Here is a 19,458-nt window from a genome sequence, read left to right on the forward strand (position 1 = left end):
GAATGTCCGTCCTGCAAGGTTCAGAGGGGTGACGGCGGTAGGGAATGACCCGTCCTACAGCGCCGCTGGTTCGAATCCCGAAAAATGGCGGCAGGGAATGGCCCGTCCTGCAGCGCCTCGGGTTCGAATCCTGGGAGGCAGCGGCAGGGAATGTCCCGTCCTGCCGTGCCTGTGGCTCAAAATCTGCTATCCGTCGCAGTGGTAGGGCTTACTTGTGTGCTGAAGCTTCGCAGCCACACATTGCCTTCTTAGGGAGACCAGCACACAGCTGTCTGTCTCGTAGGTTTGGCCTGGGTGTCCTGGGGCTTGTCCCAGCTACACTTGCCAATTTAGACTCAGTTTTGTAGCCGTCTGAGCTAAATTATCCGATTGCCGTGGCTGCGCACCTAGCGCTACTCCTACACGACACGGAAAAAGCGTCTTAACTGGCGCTTTTAGCAGGCTAAATCTGCTTGCCGTAGGCCAGAGGCCCACATATTGCGTTCAAAATGATGGAAATTCGACCTAAAAAGGCCGTCTCACGGGTCAGTTGGCGGCTGATTGTCCCCTTACTTGCCAAAGGGTCCAATCAGAGGTAGAATAGGCTAGTTTCTGTAAGGCTCGATTGAAACACGCTGACACCAAGTTCTGGTAAGCCGAGCGTACTCGGCCCACGGGGTAACGAGTTCGGATTCAACGGGCCCTAGCCTTTAAGTATTCTACCAAACAAACAAGCAGGATTCAATCATACAGAATTATATATTTAAACTGAATAATATTTACAAGTTATGTTTACTATATATATACAACAAAAATATAACAATGGTTAGGTTTGAAGGGGGTGTGGGGCGCCAGGGCTTAGCGCCCGACGGTAGACAGGCTGTGGGGGCAGCGGTGGTAAAAGGGGAGGCAGTGCCTCCCGATTATATAAGCGCATGATGGACTCGTGATAGTTGCATGTTCAAGTTCCCTCCCCACATTTAGGCAGGCTAGTTTGACCGCCGGGTGCGGGGTTAACAGCGGTCATGAGATGGATAGTGATATAATAGGATTAGTGCGGGGGGTTTGTTATCATAAGTCACAGCGAAGCAACTCTGTAATCGGCCTGTCCGTATGGGCGTCGTATTACCACACATTAAGCAATCTTCAGTTACAATTTAATACATAGATTAATAGATAGATAGATAGATAGATAGATAGATAGATAGATAGATAGATAGATAGATAGATAGATAGATAGATAGATAGATAGATAGATAGATAGATAGATAGATAGATAGATAGATAGATAGATAGATAGATAGATAGATAGATAGATAGATAGATAGATAGATAGATAGATAGATAGATAGATAGATAGATAGATAGATAGATAGATAGATAGATAGATAGATAGATATATAGAAAGATAGATAGATAGAAAGATAGATACATACATACATAGATTAAAAGATAGATAGGCAGACATATGCATAATACATATAAAAAAAAGTTGTACTACTACTATACAAAACTATTGATGCGCGCACTAACACACACAAACACACACACTAACACACACACACACTGTTGAGCTTGGTTAAATATAAAATATGCCTTAGGCCTGCATGATGAGAAAGAAAAGTACTCTGTCATAATTTCCTCCTTACCATGCTCTGAACCCATCTTTTATTATGTTTTTTTTAATTTTGATAATCTGATATTGCTGCTATGAACTCTAAGTAAGAGGGGGGGGGGGGTATAAATAGGTAAAAAGGCTCCCCCTGGCTTTTTGAAGTACATTACATCATCTCCCTTGCTTTTTTTTCCTATACAGATTTTAGATCCATTCCCCCCCCCCCCAAAAAAAAAAAAGGTTGAACATTATTGACTGCTCCTATTGTCTTAATCTTGATAGGGAGAAACTTATTAATTTACTCATTTATCCACACAACTATCTTTAATTAAGGGCGTGCACATGATTTAGGCTGGAGGGGATAGAGGGGCTACACATCAAAAATCAAAAGTATAGGAATAAATGGCCGGCTTTGTGGGGGGGGGGGGGGGTTAGGAGGCTGGAGTGTAACCCCTCTTGATGTATTGACATGGGTTTGAAAAAAAATAGAATATATTTAGAAATATAAAATGTGTAGAGGGTTATTTTAGTATTCCAAAAATCAGATCACTAGGAAAATTACATCACATAAAAATTTGTTCTTAACAAATTTAAAAACCAAAAAGTTTTGCATGGTAATGATTACTACAGAAATCACCAAGCAAGGTTTGAAATTAATAGGATAGTTCTAACATGCCTAAATTGGAAATACAAGCGGTTGGACTAACCCTAATTATAGTAAAAGCTGTGCTTTTAAAAGAAAAAATTAAGAATTTTGATCAATGTAGTATCAAATAATAAAGTAACAGGATGTCTGTCTGTTTGTCTGTCTGTGTGTCAGTATCAAAGGATCTCGTTAACCACTGAACCTATCAGGTTCACCTTTACAAGGTAGCTTCTCATAGGTCCTGGGAAGGTTTATAACTATTCTGGGGAAGGGTACCACCACCCTCCCAAGAGAAATCGCCCCTAGAAAAAAATTACCCCCCCAAAAGATTTTTAAAACTAAAATTAAAAATGACGGGGGGGGGGGAATGCCACATACCCCCCTCTTGGAGAAAGTAACCATAAGAAAATGAGTGATAGACACATACATTTAAAACTACCTCTCTCTGACGTCAAACTTTCAATCCAGTTCTACAACACTTTTAATACGCGCGCGCACACACACACACACGCACACACACACACACACACACACACATACCTACAAGCTTGGTTATAATATAATATTGCCTGAGGGATGGTGAGAAAGAAAAATACTCTGTAATTTTTTATAATTTCCTCTGTAACTTGTTCTGTACCCAACATTTCATATTTTTTTTGAACTCTGAAAATATTATATTGCTGGCATTGACATCCAAGATGGAGAGGGTAAATTTTAAACACAAAATGTGGGTTTTTCCCAAAACAAAATTTACAGAATTTGGGGGGGGATGGATGGGGTAATTACCCGGCAATATGAATTTTACCACAGTAATGATTTTTGAAACCACATTCCACAATGTAGGTTTTGTGTCCCCCCCTTCCACAAAAAAAGCTTAGACGTCATTAGTTGCTGCTATATTTTAATATCAGGCAGATGAGGAAAAATATACTAATTAACCATACAACCTTCTAGGAGGGTATCCATACAATTTGACAAAGTAAAAGGTTGGGAAAATTTGGAGGGGGGGGGGGAAGGGTCCCACTATTATATTGATAAGTAGTATAATAGAAAGTAATTATAAGTTATAACATATAAATATGCTTTTCAATATAATTTGAAATTTTATAAAGTGGTTATTTTACATGGAACATTTTATATTAATGGGATTATACCAACCAACTAGGTTTCATAAGCAGAGATATTATATGTACATTCTGAATACATCCAAGGATACAGGGATATGTCTAATGAAACAAAAAGGAAGATCTGCCTATCTTAAATCTTCGACATTTTTTTCTATTTATGTTGTAAAATAGGGAAGGGAGATATTTTATTTTATTTGTCATTGTCCTTACCTCCCTGGAGTCACTAAACCATGAAAATATTTTTGCTGTGCTTTACATTAAATTTTTTTAGCTGTTTTCTAAAGATTCATATTCACAAACCTTTTTGTTAGTATTATACATAAAATCTACTGTGATTTCAACTGAATAAGACTTTAGACCAATGATTAATAAATCTTGTCTGTCTGGGCCCGGGGCAAAAGAGAGAGTTGAGTTGGCTAGTTCAGTTCTTTGTGTGCTGTGACCATGTTTACTTCTTTAAATAGTTTTAGTAGGGGATAGTACAACAGTGATTACTATAATTTGATTATATCCCCATTTCATTCTATAAAGAAAATCTTATAAGGTGGGGGAGAAGATAAATATATCATCCATAGTTCTTTCACTGCATCTCTAGGATTATTAGATTTATAGCAAAGATAATTTATTTGTAGGGATAGGACAGTGGACTAGAAACTATTTTTTCCCATATCATAAAAATAAAAATAAAAGACTTCTTTGTTGAATAAGATCATTGGTAGAAAAGTTAAAAAAATATTGTTTTGTATTTTATAATATCTAAACAAAGACGTCCAAGCTTTTTATTTTAGGAGGGGGTGTGGATTCAAAACCTTACTATTAGCTATAATTACATTTTTGAGGAGGTTGGGGGGGGGGGGGGGAGGATGAATGCCTAAATTTAAAATTAAAATTTGTTTTTCCTGTGGCAAATTAACCCCTTATAAAAATTAAGAGGGGGTAAAGAGGAGGGGGGGGGGAACATATGAATAGGGGGGTGTAGATTGAAAAGGTTTTTTTAGTTGGGAATGTGGGGGGAGGGAGTTGAAATATAAAAAAAAACTACTTCCATTTATTAAAAAAATGTTTAAAAACAGCGTTTGTAATATTAAAAAACCACTTCTCTTTATAAAAATCTGTTTGGGGGTTTATTGATCACTTTAAGGGAAAGTACCAGCCTTTCTTTTCTTGATGTGGTTATCCTTGTTTATATTGAAATTTATGAAGTATTCTAAAATTTCATTTATTTCAGATAAAAATTAGCAGTATTGTTGAAAATTTGTTCTAAGAATTGAGATATACACCTGAAGGTAAACATAAATAATTACATTTTTGAAAGTGAATAATAATCATTAACAGAAAGTCTGGGTGCTTGCTTACATGTGAAGACCAGAGCACCAAAACCCCCCCCCCCCCGCTTAGTTTTGACAAAAATCAAAAATAAGGGGGGGGGGGGTAGTTTTTTAATGTCTGGAAAACGGCAAGGAGGAAAAAAGCAAGGCAAGGCAAATAATTAACCCCCCCCTTAATTTTAAAGAAAATCAAAAATAAGGGGGGGGGGGGGTAGTTTTTTCACTGTACAACACGCCAGAAAGTTGAGTAAGGTAAATCAAGTAAATCCAGTATACCAGAGGGGAAACCTTATAACAGGGATATTCATGTTTTGGAGCATAATTTCCTTATTTATTGACTGATTTTAGTAATTGATGTATCCCTGAACAGGTAGTCTTAAGGAGAATATATCAGAAGTGTTTTCATGGGGACAGTTAATTAAAAAAATAACAACCTTTGAGAGGGGGATTTTTTCTTTCCTTAGGGGGTTATGGGTATCCCAGCCCTCAGAAAAAGCTTAATACCATCAACCGACCAGAAGGTTTACATCTTAAAGAGTGTAGCCTAATCGAGTGAGGGGTTACTGAAATCTTAAGCTTCCGACAGACAGACAGACAGATAGACAGAAATTGTTTTAGTTTGTATTATAGATATCAAATTTATTGTTATTTTGAATTTATATTGTGTATGTCTCTTTACTTTGGGTAGCTTTGCTTTTAAAATGTTATTTAAAAACATGTAAAGAGATGGACATATAAAGTCTGTAAGTTTTTATATGTTATATCATGTATTTGACCATAACTCCATCAACAATTATTTCAAAACAGTCCTTTTTAACCTAAGATACTGAAACAGTTCCTTTATAGGTCCAATTAATCAGTTTTGTAAATAATATCTTTCTATTTCATGGAAGACTGATGAAAATACTAATAACATGCAAATTTCTTTGTAAGTTTTTATATGTATGGAAACCATATAATCATGAAATAGAAAGATATTACTAAACTGATTATTTTGGCTTTAAAGGAACTATTTCTTTATCTTAGGTCAAAAAGGTCTGTTTTGAAAGAATATTTTTGGCCTAATACATGATCAAACATATAAAAAACTTACAGACTTTAGTAGAATGTAAATAAACAAATTTGAATGATTTGATTTGATGGTTAGTCTTATTAAGGAAATTGGATTAATTATGATAAAAAAACAATAAAAGTCGCAGGAAGGGAGGAGTTTTGTTACCCCTCTCCCCCTCACTCTAACAAGGTCTTGCTAAGGTGCTTAATCTTCTGTGGTTAAATATTAAATATTTTTTTCTGTTTTTCTAGGATTCAAATAAGAAACTATGAAATAGCTCAGAGGCAAGAGACAAGGATTCTGACAAACAGTTGTAATTGAAGGATTTCATTGCAGCCACCTCCTGTATCTGTACTCTTTATACAAAAAGTTGCTCAGTTACACAATCATGGATTGTATTTAATAAAGGTAATAACTTGTATTATAAACAAGGATGACAACATCCACAAGTAGCATAGCACAAAATCATGAAGAAGAATACAGACAATAAGATTTAAAGAGCATTTGTTAAAGTTAAGAATAAATTTATAAATGAAAAAAAATATGAAACCTTTCTTAAGAATTTTTATATTTTGTATGAGGACTGACAGACTGACGGCCAAAGTAAAACAAAGTTCAATAATTATTTTTTTAAATTATTACTTTTTCTTAGATGTCCTATTAAAAAAATGTATTATTTATTGGTGTTAATCCTTACAGATTGGGGGGGTCATATTGACCCCCCCCTCTAGTTTTTTCAATGTATTTTTTTTGTAGGTAAGATAGAGAGTTGTGACTTCATGACTTTTTAAGTTTAGTAATTTTACGTCGTCAAGAGTTGATATTAGGATATCTGGTCTGTGTCGGTCGTGGCGTCCGGTCAAAGTCGGTTAGGTGGCACCAAATTTAGAAAAAATTCTAAATAAATCTTAATTTCTTCATTGTGTATAAGATAGAGACCTAAATTTTTTTCTGGTGAATACTGGGATATCAATGAACATCTGAGAATAGTGGTGTTATGACTGTTTGACCGCTTCCTGACCGATTTTATGACTGATTTTATATCCTGTTTTTAATATGGACTTCTATCATGTATATCGTGGCTTCTATTACAGCAAGGGACCTAAAAATTTTTGTGGTACATCCTTGAGCAATAATATACTTCCGTGAGTAGTAAGGTCATGACTGTTTGACCACTCCTTGACCGATTTTTGAACGATTTTCTATTTCCTACCTGTAATTTTGCCGTTTGTAAGGTGCCAGCAGCTGAATTTCAAAACAGCTCTAGACCAACCAAATTTTTTATATAGTCTATTATTGTGATCAGAAAAAGATAAAAATATGAATAGGCGCCGCTAACCGCCGTAACCGCCGAAAATGGCGGTTATGGTCAGAAAAAGTTTTTGTTATAAAAAATGAAAGTTCCACCTAAAATTTGGTGATCCTAGCTTTAAAATTTGCCACTCTACAGCTGTTTTAATATTTAGCTGCTGGGGGCCTGATCTGTAATGATTAAAATAAAAAAAGCACAATTGAACATCACAAATAGCCATTGAGTTCAACTGAGGAAAATATTTCAATTGAACTTCTCACACTATGCACATAATTTACTAGAAAACTATCTGTGAAATTAATTGATACTTGATAAGGAACTTTAATTATCATTTTTTAAACAAGAAATATACTAATAAGTTTCATATTTTAGGGTTCAAGTGTGAACATTGCATGGAACATCTTATTTCGTAGAAATATGTCTTCCAAAAGGTAAATAGATATTTTGTATTTAATTAGAAATCTTTTAAACTCGTTAAACATTTATAAACTTTTATCACCAATCAAAGTATTTTTAAGACATCACCTGACCTTACACATAAAAAAGTTTGTACTAAAGAAATGTTAATCCTTATGTAAAAATAGCAGGATTTTTTTTCTTTCTGTACCTAAGGATCTTGCTAAACACTAAACCAATATGGTTCTCCTTGTTAAAGGAACCCTGCAAGAAATACTCCACTTTAATTGCTGAAAGCCTGCCAAGAGTAGACCCAATACCCAAAATTTGAAGCCTTTAGCTTCACTAACAAAAAAGTTATAAACATATCAAAATGATTATTTTAGTGCAATGAACTCAGTACACTCAATACAACGCAAATTAAACTGAATTTTTTAAAATGATTTTGACTATAAAGAAGTGTTTTTATTGTAAAATATTATCAATTACTGGCATCCTAAACTTCTGCCAAAAATCTAGGCGACGTATTTTAATAATGAAAATTCTATTATTAGCAATGAAAAACTTTCAAAATTTTCCTTATACTAGATATATGATTTTGAAATGTCTATAACTTTTTTGTTTTGGAAGCTGAAGGCTTCAAATTTTGGGTATTGGGTCTACTCGTGGCAGTCTTTCAGCAGTTAAAGCGGTATATTTCTTGTAAATTCCTTTAAGAAGGTTTATAACTATTTTAGGAGGAAGATACCACAAACTTTCCAAGATAAATTGCCCCTAGAAAAAAATCACCTGCCCCCCTAAAAAAATTTATTTTTCTTTTTAAAACTGAAATAAAAAATATGGGGTGGTTGACTCCTCCCTATGCCCAAGTCTCCCTAGAGGCCTTTAGGGGCGTAGCAACTTGTACTGAATTTACAGTATACCATAAAAGTTATTAATATTTGTTTAGGTATTAATATACATGAGTGCATGGAAACACAGGGGTCTTATCTAAGTTATACAAAGATTATTAATAATTCAATGTCCTTGATGGTGAGAGAAAAAAAGAAGTTGCCTATACAACTGTAGATTTTGCCATCACACTTGGAATCTATAAAAAATACATTGGTGTAATTGCAGGTATATGATGTAATTTTATCAAAGATTACAAAAATTAAAAAATATTATGTCAGGAAGGGATATTTAGTGTAACTTTATCAATGATTTAGAATCAGTAGTTAATTAAGGGGGGGGGGAGTATTGTGATTGCATAAAACCAGTTGAATTTTAATCAATAAATTTTCATTTTGGGGGGAATATAGATGTTCAAGATAGTTTTGATGATTTAAATATATATTACTTATAAAAATATTGATTTTAGATTGAGAAATGGAAGGAGCTGGCTTAGTACCAACTTGTTCCAGCACTTGTGTCCTTCAATTTGGGGTATATCCCCTATCTTCACAAGATTCTCAAACATTGAATTTGGCTGAAGAATTTAGTAAAATGAGTATAAACTTCCATGGCCCTGCAGGAGACAATAAAAGAATATTGGTCCAAGAAAAAATTGAAGAGATAAAACAGAAAGTAGCTGATTATTATTTTGATCCTGACTGTAAGGTAATAGCTATTCCAAATCATTTTGTAACACCTAAGAAACCAACTGTGTTAGGAAAAGTGGGAAAGAAAAAACAAGATTCTCAGATTTTGGATAAATATCTTGAAGAATGTTTACATCATGAGCTTGTCAATACTGCAAGAAAATCCAATATGAAAGCTCTCATCATAAACAGCTTTCAATCTGGAGATTGTATCCAACAATTAGCCAAAAAAGGGAAAGATACCAGAGGCAAGGATAATTATGCAGATTTTAATCAGTATGAGAAAAAAGTAAAGGAGATCCTTGGCATTGAAGATGTTGAAGAAGAGAAACTAAAGTCTTGTATTGATGAACATTTGAAGTGGAGGGAAAATCCAATGGAATTTCAAGGCCCAGATAACTGGTTGTTTAAACAGGAATGTTCATATTTCATATTATATATTTTGTCCTTTAAACCTAAGATTCATTTCATCATTTAAGGCAGAATTATTTTTTATTTTGATCGAATATATATTCTTAATTTGAGATACCTTTTCATACTTTTTGTCAAGTTTGCTAAAAAATTTATTTTTGACTTTTAATTGTTGTTTCTTTTCTATAAAAAAATATCATTTAATATTACAACAAATAAACATTCCATTGCAAAAAACGCGATATTTGGTTTAAGTAAATATTCTTTTATTTTGCCTTTTTCTAACATTGTGATTTAAATAACGTGGGAAAATTTTTTGATCGTGAGAACCAATTATTTTGATTTAAATGACACATACAATTTTCATTTAATTTCATATTTTGAACTTGTGGGAAAATTTTTTGACCATGAGAACCATTTAATTTTCATTGAATTTCATATTATTTTTATTATAATTTTTGGTATTAAATATCCATTTATGCTAAATTTTGTTTGCTTAAATAACTCATTTCAAAACATGTGAAATATTAGCTTCAATTATATTAGGTGTTTAAAAGTCAGATAGACAGAAAACGTTTCAATAATGAATCCAAGCAAGAGGTAATTGAGAACAATCAATCTGATTTCCAGAAGATTATCACTAACAGCTCTAACCATGATCCTTGTTCTTCAAGTCCAAGTTCTAAAAGAAAAAAGTTGTCAAATACAATTAAAAATGCATTCCTATACAAGATCCCTGATAATAAACTAAGAAACTTTTACAAATATCAGTTTTATAATTTTAGCCTTCAAGAAAAAAAAACTGAATGGGACACTATCATGATAATTCCTAAGCATAATGTTATCATCAATATAGAGGTTAAACTTGGACCTAAAGATCAAGGAGATAAACTCAAACTACTTAAAGATGCTTCAGATCAAACTAAACAGCACTTTTCTTTCATGCAGAATTTATTTGGAGGAATGCTTTCTAAAGATTGGGTGTTTGTCAGGGCTGCATGTGTTCCTTATCTAGAAATTGTTGAAGGTGCAGAAATACCTTGTGTCAACTGTCAGCAATTCATTTTACAAGATGTTGATGATGTTACATCTTGGTTAAAGCAGATAATTAATCACAAACTTGTTACATCTGATAATTATGATCAAACAGTATATGAGGATCTAGTTGCTGAACTGATATATCACATATCCATTAAAGAATCAAGTAGATTTAATCATTTGATATCTGATCCATTAACCATTAGCAAAGAAGTTGAGAAAGCATTGACAGGAAAGTCTGATGGAATATCAATAGATAATAATGTTTCTGTTTACATGCTCAACAATGAACAACTGCAAGCAGTAAACTTAACCTCCAAGATCCTTTTCATAGATGGCGACTATGGTACTGGGAAAACATATGTCTTGAAAGAAAGAGCAAAAAAGTGTTCCACTGTTAATCATCAAGATTTAATATTTTACATTGATTTAACAGCAATAACAAATTTTAATAAAGAAAAAAGTTATACAAACCCAACATCTGTTATGGATGAAATGGCTAAGGTGGAGTTTGAATCTTATCCTAATGTAAGAGTTATTACTATTAGAGATCTTTTTGGCATATCTAGATTGTCATCTAGAAATACTGAAGAAATAATGTATTCAATAAATCAATTCTTTAAAGATAATCTTTGTGATCACCTATTCATTGATGAAATGATAAGTGGAAGTTGTGAATTTCCTGGCTCTGTGAAAACAATTTGCATGACTATGAAAGTTAATGATGGCTATATGAAAAAGAGATCAGAGTGGATAGAAACTATGATAAAGAATCACAATGCTCTATGTTTTAATCTAACAAAGAACTTACGAAACAGCCAACTAATACACAAGTTTTCTGAAGCTTTCAATTCAAAAACACCTCCTAAGCTTCCTGACAATAATGTCATTGGTGGACATATTTATTACTATCATAATGTTCATAACATAACACCTGGCTTATTAGCCATTGCTGCTATAAAGAAATATTTCTCACTTAAACCACAAGAAGGTGTAGTTGTATTAACAACTTTATATTATGACTCAATATTTGAATTGATAAAGAAACACTTTTCCTCAACTAGACCAGTTGCGTCAGACTTAAAAACATATATGAACAAACCTGAAGGAATATTAGTAACAAATTTCTGGGAATTTCAGGGTGCTCAAGCTAGAAATATTATCATAATTGATGATTATGGAGAAGAAGGATATAATACTAGTTATATAAGAAATATGATACTTAGAGCAATGTCATTTGTGATAGTTATTTCAAGACAGAAAGTTCCTACAGGAAACAAATTTGGAGCAATTGTAGATGAAAATTTACATGACTTTATTTATGCTGAAAGAGAAGCTATAGATTGTCATCACTATCACAACAAAGATATACATGATATTAGTGCCATTACTATGGCAATATTAGATAAGTACAAACTATTGGACAAGGATGAGGGCATTGTGATTGTAACTTACAGAAGAATTTCTAAGAATATTATGCAAATGGCAAATACAAAGAAGTTTCTTAGTTTAACTAGAGAAGAAAGAAAGAAACAAGTTGGGGAGAAAATTGAATTAGAAAACAAAGAGCTTTATAAAGAATTGAAGAGAAATATTTCTAGAAAATATGATGAAATATCTTGGAGCTACCATAATAAGATGGAAATTAAAGATCTAGTTAACAAGCCAAGACATATCAATTATATTAATATCAATTATTTCTCAGAATTTCATTTCAATGAAGCAATGAATATCATAGTATTTGCTGATGAGAATATTGATCATAACCATGAATTTGCAGCTTGGGGAAATGAGTATTATACTTTACATTACTCAGATAATGAGACAAGCATAAATTTTAATTGGAGTCAGAGATACAGAAATAGATGTGAAGCACGTAGCAGAGATATAATCTGGGAATCACAAGCAAAGTTTGCAATAGTTGTTCATGATGGTAAAATAGATGAATTAAGTCAACCTAAAGAAGCTCTCAATCTAATAGAGGTTGATACATACATACTACATGAATACATACCTACCAATAGAGTTATTGATTTAATTGCTTTTTTCAATAAGAAAACATGAACCTATTGATGGAGGAAGAACATACAACTAAAACAGTAGAACAAGTCAACAACCTTCCAAATCAATAAGAAAACACAAGAACTGTACTGTTTTTTTTTAATACCAACTCTACTTATATTCCAGAAAAATTTGTATATACTTGAATTTTTTAATAATAATATATTATATAATATGTATATTAGGGAAAAATAAGAGCTTAAAAATATCTTTTCTTTTCTATATTTATAACTTCCACTACTCTATAATTTATTTTGTTTGCAAGTGGTTTTGATTCCTATTGATTATATTTCTACTAATTGTTTTTACTGACAATCTTGTCCATAGGTAGCTTCTTTTTTTTTAGATCTTTTGTCTCTAGGGGCACTTTAGAAAGTGGGTGTTGAATTAGATTTTGTTTGTTAGATTTAATTTTTTTTTGTTTAGGGGGGGGGGGTTAACCAACCCCAACCATTGTAAATTTAAGTTTAAACATTTTTTTTTTTTGGGGGGGGGGGGTTATTGTTATAAACTTTCCCAGGACATATAAGAAGCTATCCTGTATAGGATTACTATATCGGTTCAGTGGTTAGCAAACAAACAGACAAACACCCTAATACTTTATATTATGGTTTTAGTTTTCAAAATATGAAACATACTTTTCATTTTATCAACCCTACTTTTATTTGTTGAATCACTTAACTTTGTTTTTAAAAGCGAAGCTTTTCTATAATTAGTGTTGGTCCGTCCGTCAATCCGTCCATAAAGGATAGCTTTTATCATTAATTTAGGCATGTTAGAATTGTCAAATCGATTTCAAACTTTCTATTATGATTCCTGTAGTAGTTAGGTCGATATAGAAAGCGTAGCAACTCTATAATCGTTACCAGAATGTCAGTATGTCAATTTCAAACTTGTTGATTTTTAACTTTTTAACAACAATTTTTTAATATGTTAAAATTATCCAATTTGATCTAATTTTTGGAGTACTGATTCCTATTACAATAAGATAAATATTATAAGCAAAGCATCTCTATAATCAAGTCCTAAAAGTGTAAGTATGTCCTTAAACATTATCCTGTTTTAACCAGTTTTTAAACAAATTTACTTACAATTTGTTTCGACTTTTATACATTTATTTTCTGATTTTTTAGCTCTAACACTATACAAGTTTTAATGTACGTTTGTCCTTCCGTTTCAGAGTTTCGCTGTTATGGTTGTTGTCATCCTTGTTAATTAATAATCAAGACTGACGACATTTGTAAGTGATAAACTTTGATTTAGGTTTTAAAATATTATCAAATCTGGAATTTTTCGGTATTTTATATAACATTCATAAAAGCGAAGCTATAAAATAAGAAGGAAGGACAAACGAACCTGCTTCAACAATGAATTTAATTCGGAAAAATCACGAAACCTATACGTGTTTTTCAGCTGTCATTGGGGGGCAACACATATAAAAAATTATTTTAGATTTATTTCGCTTGTTACCCCCCAAAAAAGTTCGATAATAGGTGCAGTGCAGTGGTTAGCGAGATCCTTCGGTACACACACACACACACACACACACACACACAAATCCTGTTAAATTATTATAATGGGATATATTTGGTTTACTTATAACACTATGCCAAAAAGATATAGGAATCATCATTTCAAATCAGTTTAATAAGACAATTATAAATATTAATTGATTATATCTTGTTAAAATAATACCTTATTATTACAGTAATTCTCTTTCCAGTATGGCATTGAAACCGATTAATATCGCTGGATAAGAACCGGTTCTCAGCAATACTGAAACAATCTTATACCACATCGTATTAAATAATGATAATTTTCCATGAATATTAAACAAAAATCATAAGATTTATACTAGTTTTGATAGTCCAAGCTTTCGGCCCCTCAGGGCTAACAAAACTGGTTTTAATAAATTTTCATTTTGAAATCCACGGAAAGCTGTCTATAATACCATGCGATTGATAACTGTAAATATGCCTAAAGATCTGAGAAACTTGTAACGGACAAAGAAACCCTAAACGTAGAAAAGATTTGCTTCTAAAAGTATTATCTTGGGAGGGAGGGGACAATCAGCTGTTTATTACACTAGTCCCCAAAGTTTTGTAATAATTTATCACATTCGTTAGCATAACAACTTTGGGTACATTCATTGAATTTTCATCAAGTTGAGTGTCTAAACTACAAAAGGGGTAACTTTGTGTTTCATCATTGGGGATGTACATCAATTTATCGGACATTGTCTTATCCTTTTAGATCTCTATTATCAGTGTTTTGCTAAATTAATTGGAAATAACTAAATATGTAGATACATATAAATAAACATTTACACATAAAAAGATATTTGATCATGGAAAGAAAACGAAGTTGCTGGTTTCGTCGTTTTTTCACAGTAGCTTTTCTCCTATTTCTAGTCCCTGCGGGGGGCTCTAGCCCTGCGGGGCATATTTTCTAACCCCGTGGGGCAATCATTAACATTTAATTAACCTAACCTAACCTAAAATAACCCTTCTAAAGCTAGTGTGAAAATATGACTATAAACACAGAAAGAAAGAGGACATTGGGCTGTTTATTAAACCAATCACCAAAGTTTCATAATAACGTTTTCTTATTCGTTGGCTCAACAACTTTTAATTAGTTTTGATTGGTTGGTTAAAATGTTTTATTGTTATTGGGGATATATATCAATGTATCGTCCATCGCCGCAATTTTTACAACCGGCAAAACTACAACTGGCTGTTTTTAAAAGCGAAGCTTTTCTAAAATCAGGGTCTGTCCGTAGGTCCGTAGGGTCTGTACATAACGGATAGCTGTTTTTGTTAATTTAAGCAAGTTTGAATCGTCCCCTTGGTTTCAAACTTTGCATGATGATTTCTGCAGTAGTTAAGCACGATTTAGAAAGCGTAGCAACAATATAAACGTTACCAGAATGTCCGTACGTCTGATTTTGGTATTCTGATTTCTGGGACAAAAAAGTACAATATTAAAAGCAATGCAACTCTTTAATCAAGTCCTAAAATATCCTAAAATTTACTCACAATTTTGCTTGGTCTCTTATTCATTTATATTCTGATTATTCATTTCTGACACTATACAAGTGTTAATGTCCGTATGTCCTACCGTTTCAGAGCTTCGCTTTTATGGATGATGTCATCCTTGTTTTATTTTGTTCACTACAATAACTTTAAAAGTAAGATAAGTAAGATAAGAAAAATATTTTGTATAATGAAAAATTGAAATTAATAATTTATTAAATATATCTGGCTACGCCCCTAGAGGCCTCTTTGGGTAATTGAGGAGGGGGGTTAATCGTCAACTCTCTTTTTAAATTTTAGTCTCAAAAGTAAACACTATTTTTTTGGAACAAGGGTGTTTCACCCCCCAAGAAAGTAGCTTAAAACCATCACATGACCAGTAGGTATATTCCCTGAAGATTAGAGCCCAATCGTTTCGGTAGTTATTGAGATATTAAGCTTCAGACAGACAGAAAGACATCGTTCTACTTTGTATTATAGACAAGCGGTTACGTCCCTATAATCTAAGGACTCCCTATTTATAGAGGCAGAGTGGGGCTAGAATAAGAGTTAAAAGAATCTCAAGAGAACCTGATCGTTTCAGTAGTTATTTAGATCCTAAGCTTCAGACATAAAACCTTACTACTTTGTTGTCATTGCCCCCTTTTTGTTGCTATTGGATCTAATACTAGGATCTCTGTCTGTCTGTTTGTTTGTACCAAAGGATCTTGCTAACCGCTGAACCAATATGGTTCTTCTTTACCCTCTCATAAGTTCGATATATATTACTTATGGATGTTGCATCATATACAATTGTAATTCCAGCTGGCTAAACAATACCCCATCCCCACCCGTACTACTGGAGTAAAGTACTAACCAATAAATGAGTAACTTAAGAATATGGAAGGTGGACTGGGGGGTTTCAATGCTCAATAAGGTACTTTTTGTGAAATATAGCCCGAAATATATTGTACGTTCTAAATAACATATTATCTAACCAAGGTTGTGTTTATCGTTTCATAGTCAGTTGGCCGCGGATGCGGAAATAATAAAGAACTGGTTTCTATCCACCGGATATGAATCAAATCCAGAGAAAAATGTTAAATTTTGTTTTGTCTTATCTTCATATAAGCAGATAAGCTGTTGTCAAAGCATAACTACTCTTATATATACTAGCGGCTACGCCCCTAGAGGCCTCTAGGGGGCATTTGAAGAGAGTCGAATTTTATAACCCAATTTTATTATTTTAGATTTTAAAAGGGGGGAGGAGGAAATTTTTTTCTAGGGGCGATTTCTCTTTGGAGGGTGGTGGTACCCTCCCCCAAAATAGTTATAAACCTTCCCGGGACCTATGAGAAGCTACCCTGTTAAGGAGGACCCGATCGGTTCAGTGGTTAGCGAGATCCTTCGGTACAAACACACAGACAAACAGACATCCTGTTACTTTAGTATAAGGATAGTTTTTTATCTTTCTTTCTTTCTCTCTCTCTCTATTTTTCGCTATTCTCTCTCTCTCTCTGTCTCTCTCTCTCTCTGTCTCTCTCTGTCTCTGTCTCTCTCTCTCTCTCTCTCTCTCTTTCTCTCTAAACTTTATTAACTGTAATGGCTGAGCTACCTATAGACGTATCTTACTTGTCGTAGAGTTCACTTAAAATAAGGAATATAGACTGTTCTTCACAAATTTAGTCGAATAAAATCATGTAAAATATGGTTTTTTTTATCAACTATAATTTAATTATACCAACCCTTAACATATTTTTGGAAATGTTTTTTTTATTTCTAAGATAAAAAGCTGATTTTGTTGTGATTTTTTTCTTCAAAGTTCTACTCAATAAATTATTCTGACTTTTTATTTGACAGGTTGTTTCCCTTAATGTGCCTTATGGAACATAAAACCCCTTCAGCCTTATTTAGCTTGGGGTAAAATAGTTTATCTACGGGTAATATATCCCTGTCCTGGATTTTTGTTGTCAATAAAAAACAAGGCTCTACCAGAGAGATAGGGGACAATGGGCTGTTTAATTCATTAAAAGGCCCCAAAGTTTTATAATAACTTTTTCTTTTTAGGGACTGTTGATAAATTTTGATTTAATTAATTGAGTGTTATTACGTTTCAACCACTAATAATCTACAGAAGGGGTAATTTTGTGTATTAACATTGAGGATGTACATCAATTAGTCGGCCATTGTCTTATACCTTTAGCTGAGGCACAGCTGCCGCAACTGTAATGAGACACAGCTGCCGCAACTGTAATGAGACACAGCTGCCGCAACTGTAATGAGACACAGCTGCCGCAACTGTAATGAGACACAGCTGCCGCAACTGTAATGAGACACAGCTGCCGCAACTGTAATGAGACACAGCTGCCGCAACTGTAATGAGACACAGCTGCCGCAACTGTAATGAGACACAGCTGCCGCAACTGTAATGAGACACATCTGCCGTAACTGTAATGAGACACAGCTGCCGCAACTGTAATGAGACACAGCTGCCGCAACTGTAATGAGACACAGCTGCCACCTTTAATTTGTGCCCCAGTGACAGCAGCTTATTTTTGTGCTAGCTGCCCCCACATCCAGGCGGCTGAATGCTTATTTGCCACGTATTGTTAAAAATTAAACTGAAAGATAAGAAAGAATTATTCATATTTTAGTTGTTTCTTTACCTCGTTGTGATAATAATAAGCAATTAGTTATAGATTTTATTTAAAAGGTAATTATTAAAACGTTTACATCCTATACACATAACAAATAATGATAATAATAATAGTATTATAATACAGGTATTAAATATTCATATATAAACAATAAAATTGAATATGAATAAAAATTAAGGACAGATCAATCAAATAATAATTATGTACATTGTCAAAGGAATAAACAATCTCGTGAGAGGTACGGCACCTCGAGGATAAAAAAGTTGGTTTTAATCTTATAATTGTACATTCTATATCCGCGGAAAGCTGTTTATAATACGATGTAAGAAATAACTATTCCCAGCTTTACTTATGTAAATCATTTACTGATTTTAAAACTTTAATTTGAAATATGATTATAAAAATGAAATAAAAGTTAAACATAGTAAGGAAGATATATTGTTAGGTACTCATGAATTAGGTAGATTTATTCTGTTTTATGATTATTATTTTAGTTATAGAGAAGCTTTGCTTTCAAGGACTTTGCCTTTTAATTATCTTTTTTTTGGTGGGGGGTTACATTTTTTTTCTAGGGAACAATTTCTCTTTTCAGGGTGGTGGTACCTTCCCCCCGAAATAGTTATAAACCTACCCTGTTAGGGAGAACCGGATAGGTTCAGTGGTTTTCGAGATCCTTTGGTACAAACAAACAGACATTATAGATAAAAATAACGTAGTTATAGTGTTGGATACACATAACTATGAGTTACAATTATCAATAAACATATATTAATTAATTTAGTTGTAGAGAAGCTTTGCTCCTCTAGAATAACTGTGACCTTAACACCCCGTCATAACTAAAGACGTGAAAAATTCCAGGTGCATAACACTAAAAGTTAGTATAATGAAAATGCCTTGGATCAAAACAGGAGCAACTTTATGGGACTTCCAGACAAAGGACCTGCAATCAACATGTTGGTTGTCTGTTGGGTGTTACTTCACCTAACACCCTGGCTGTTTGGAAAGAAAAAACAGGGATCTAAAGGGATAAGACAATGGCCGGTAAATTGATGTACATCCCAAGTGATGATATGCATAATTACCCCTTCTGTAGATTTAATAGATTAATAGTTGAAATGTTTGAACACTCAACTTAATGAATCAACCAATCAAAATTCAAGAAAGTCCCCAAATTTGTAAAGCAACCCAAAAAGAAAACGTTATTAAAAAACTTTGGGGACTTGTGTAATAAACGGCCCATTGT

At 33.3% G+C, this 19,458-nt stretch overlaps 1 long non-coding RNA gene across 1 annotated transcript in view; it reads left to right on the plus strand.

The window, feature by feature from the left end:
- The window catches only part of LOC145303929 (uncharacterized), a 164,980-nt gene extending 155,487 nt beyond the window's left edge, over nucleotides 1-9,493 (plus strand). The window contains exons 2-6 of the long non-coding RNA XR_013873869.1: nucleotides 4,596-4,653; nucleotides 6,001-6,157; nucleotides 7,434-7,492; nucleotides 8,407-8,576; nucleotides 8,818-9,493. This is a non-coding gene — a long non-coding RNA (uncharacterized LOC145303929). The remainder of the gene's footprint in view (nucleotides 1-4,595; nucleotides 4,654-6,000; nucleotides 6,158-7,433; nucleotides 7,493-8,406; nucleotides 8,577-8,817) is intronic.
- Nucleotides 9,494-19,458: the final 9,965 nt, after the last annotated feature.

Source organism: Acartia tonsa, chromosome 13, assembly GCF_053477335.1.
Source record: "Acartia tonsa isolate MP-2025a chromosome 13, ASM5347733v1, whole genome shotgun sequence".
Classification (NCBI taxonomy): domain Eukaryota; kingdom Metazoa; phylum Arthropoda; class Copepoda; order Calanoida; family Acartiidae; genus Acartia; species Acartia tonsa.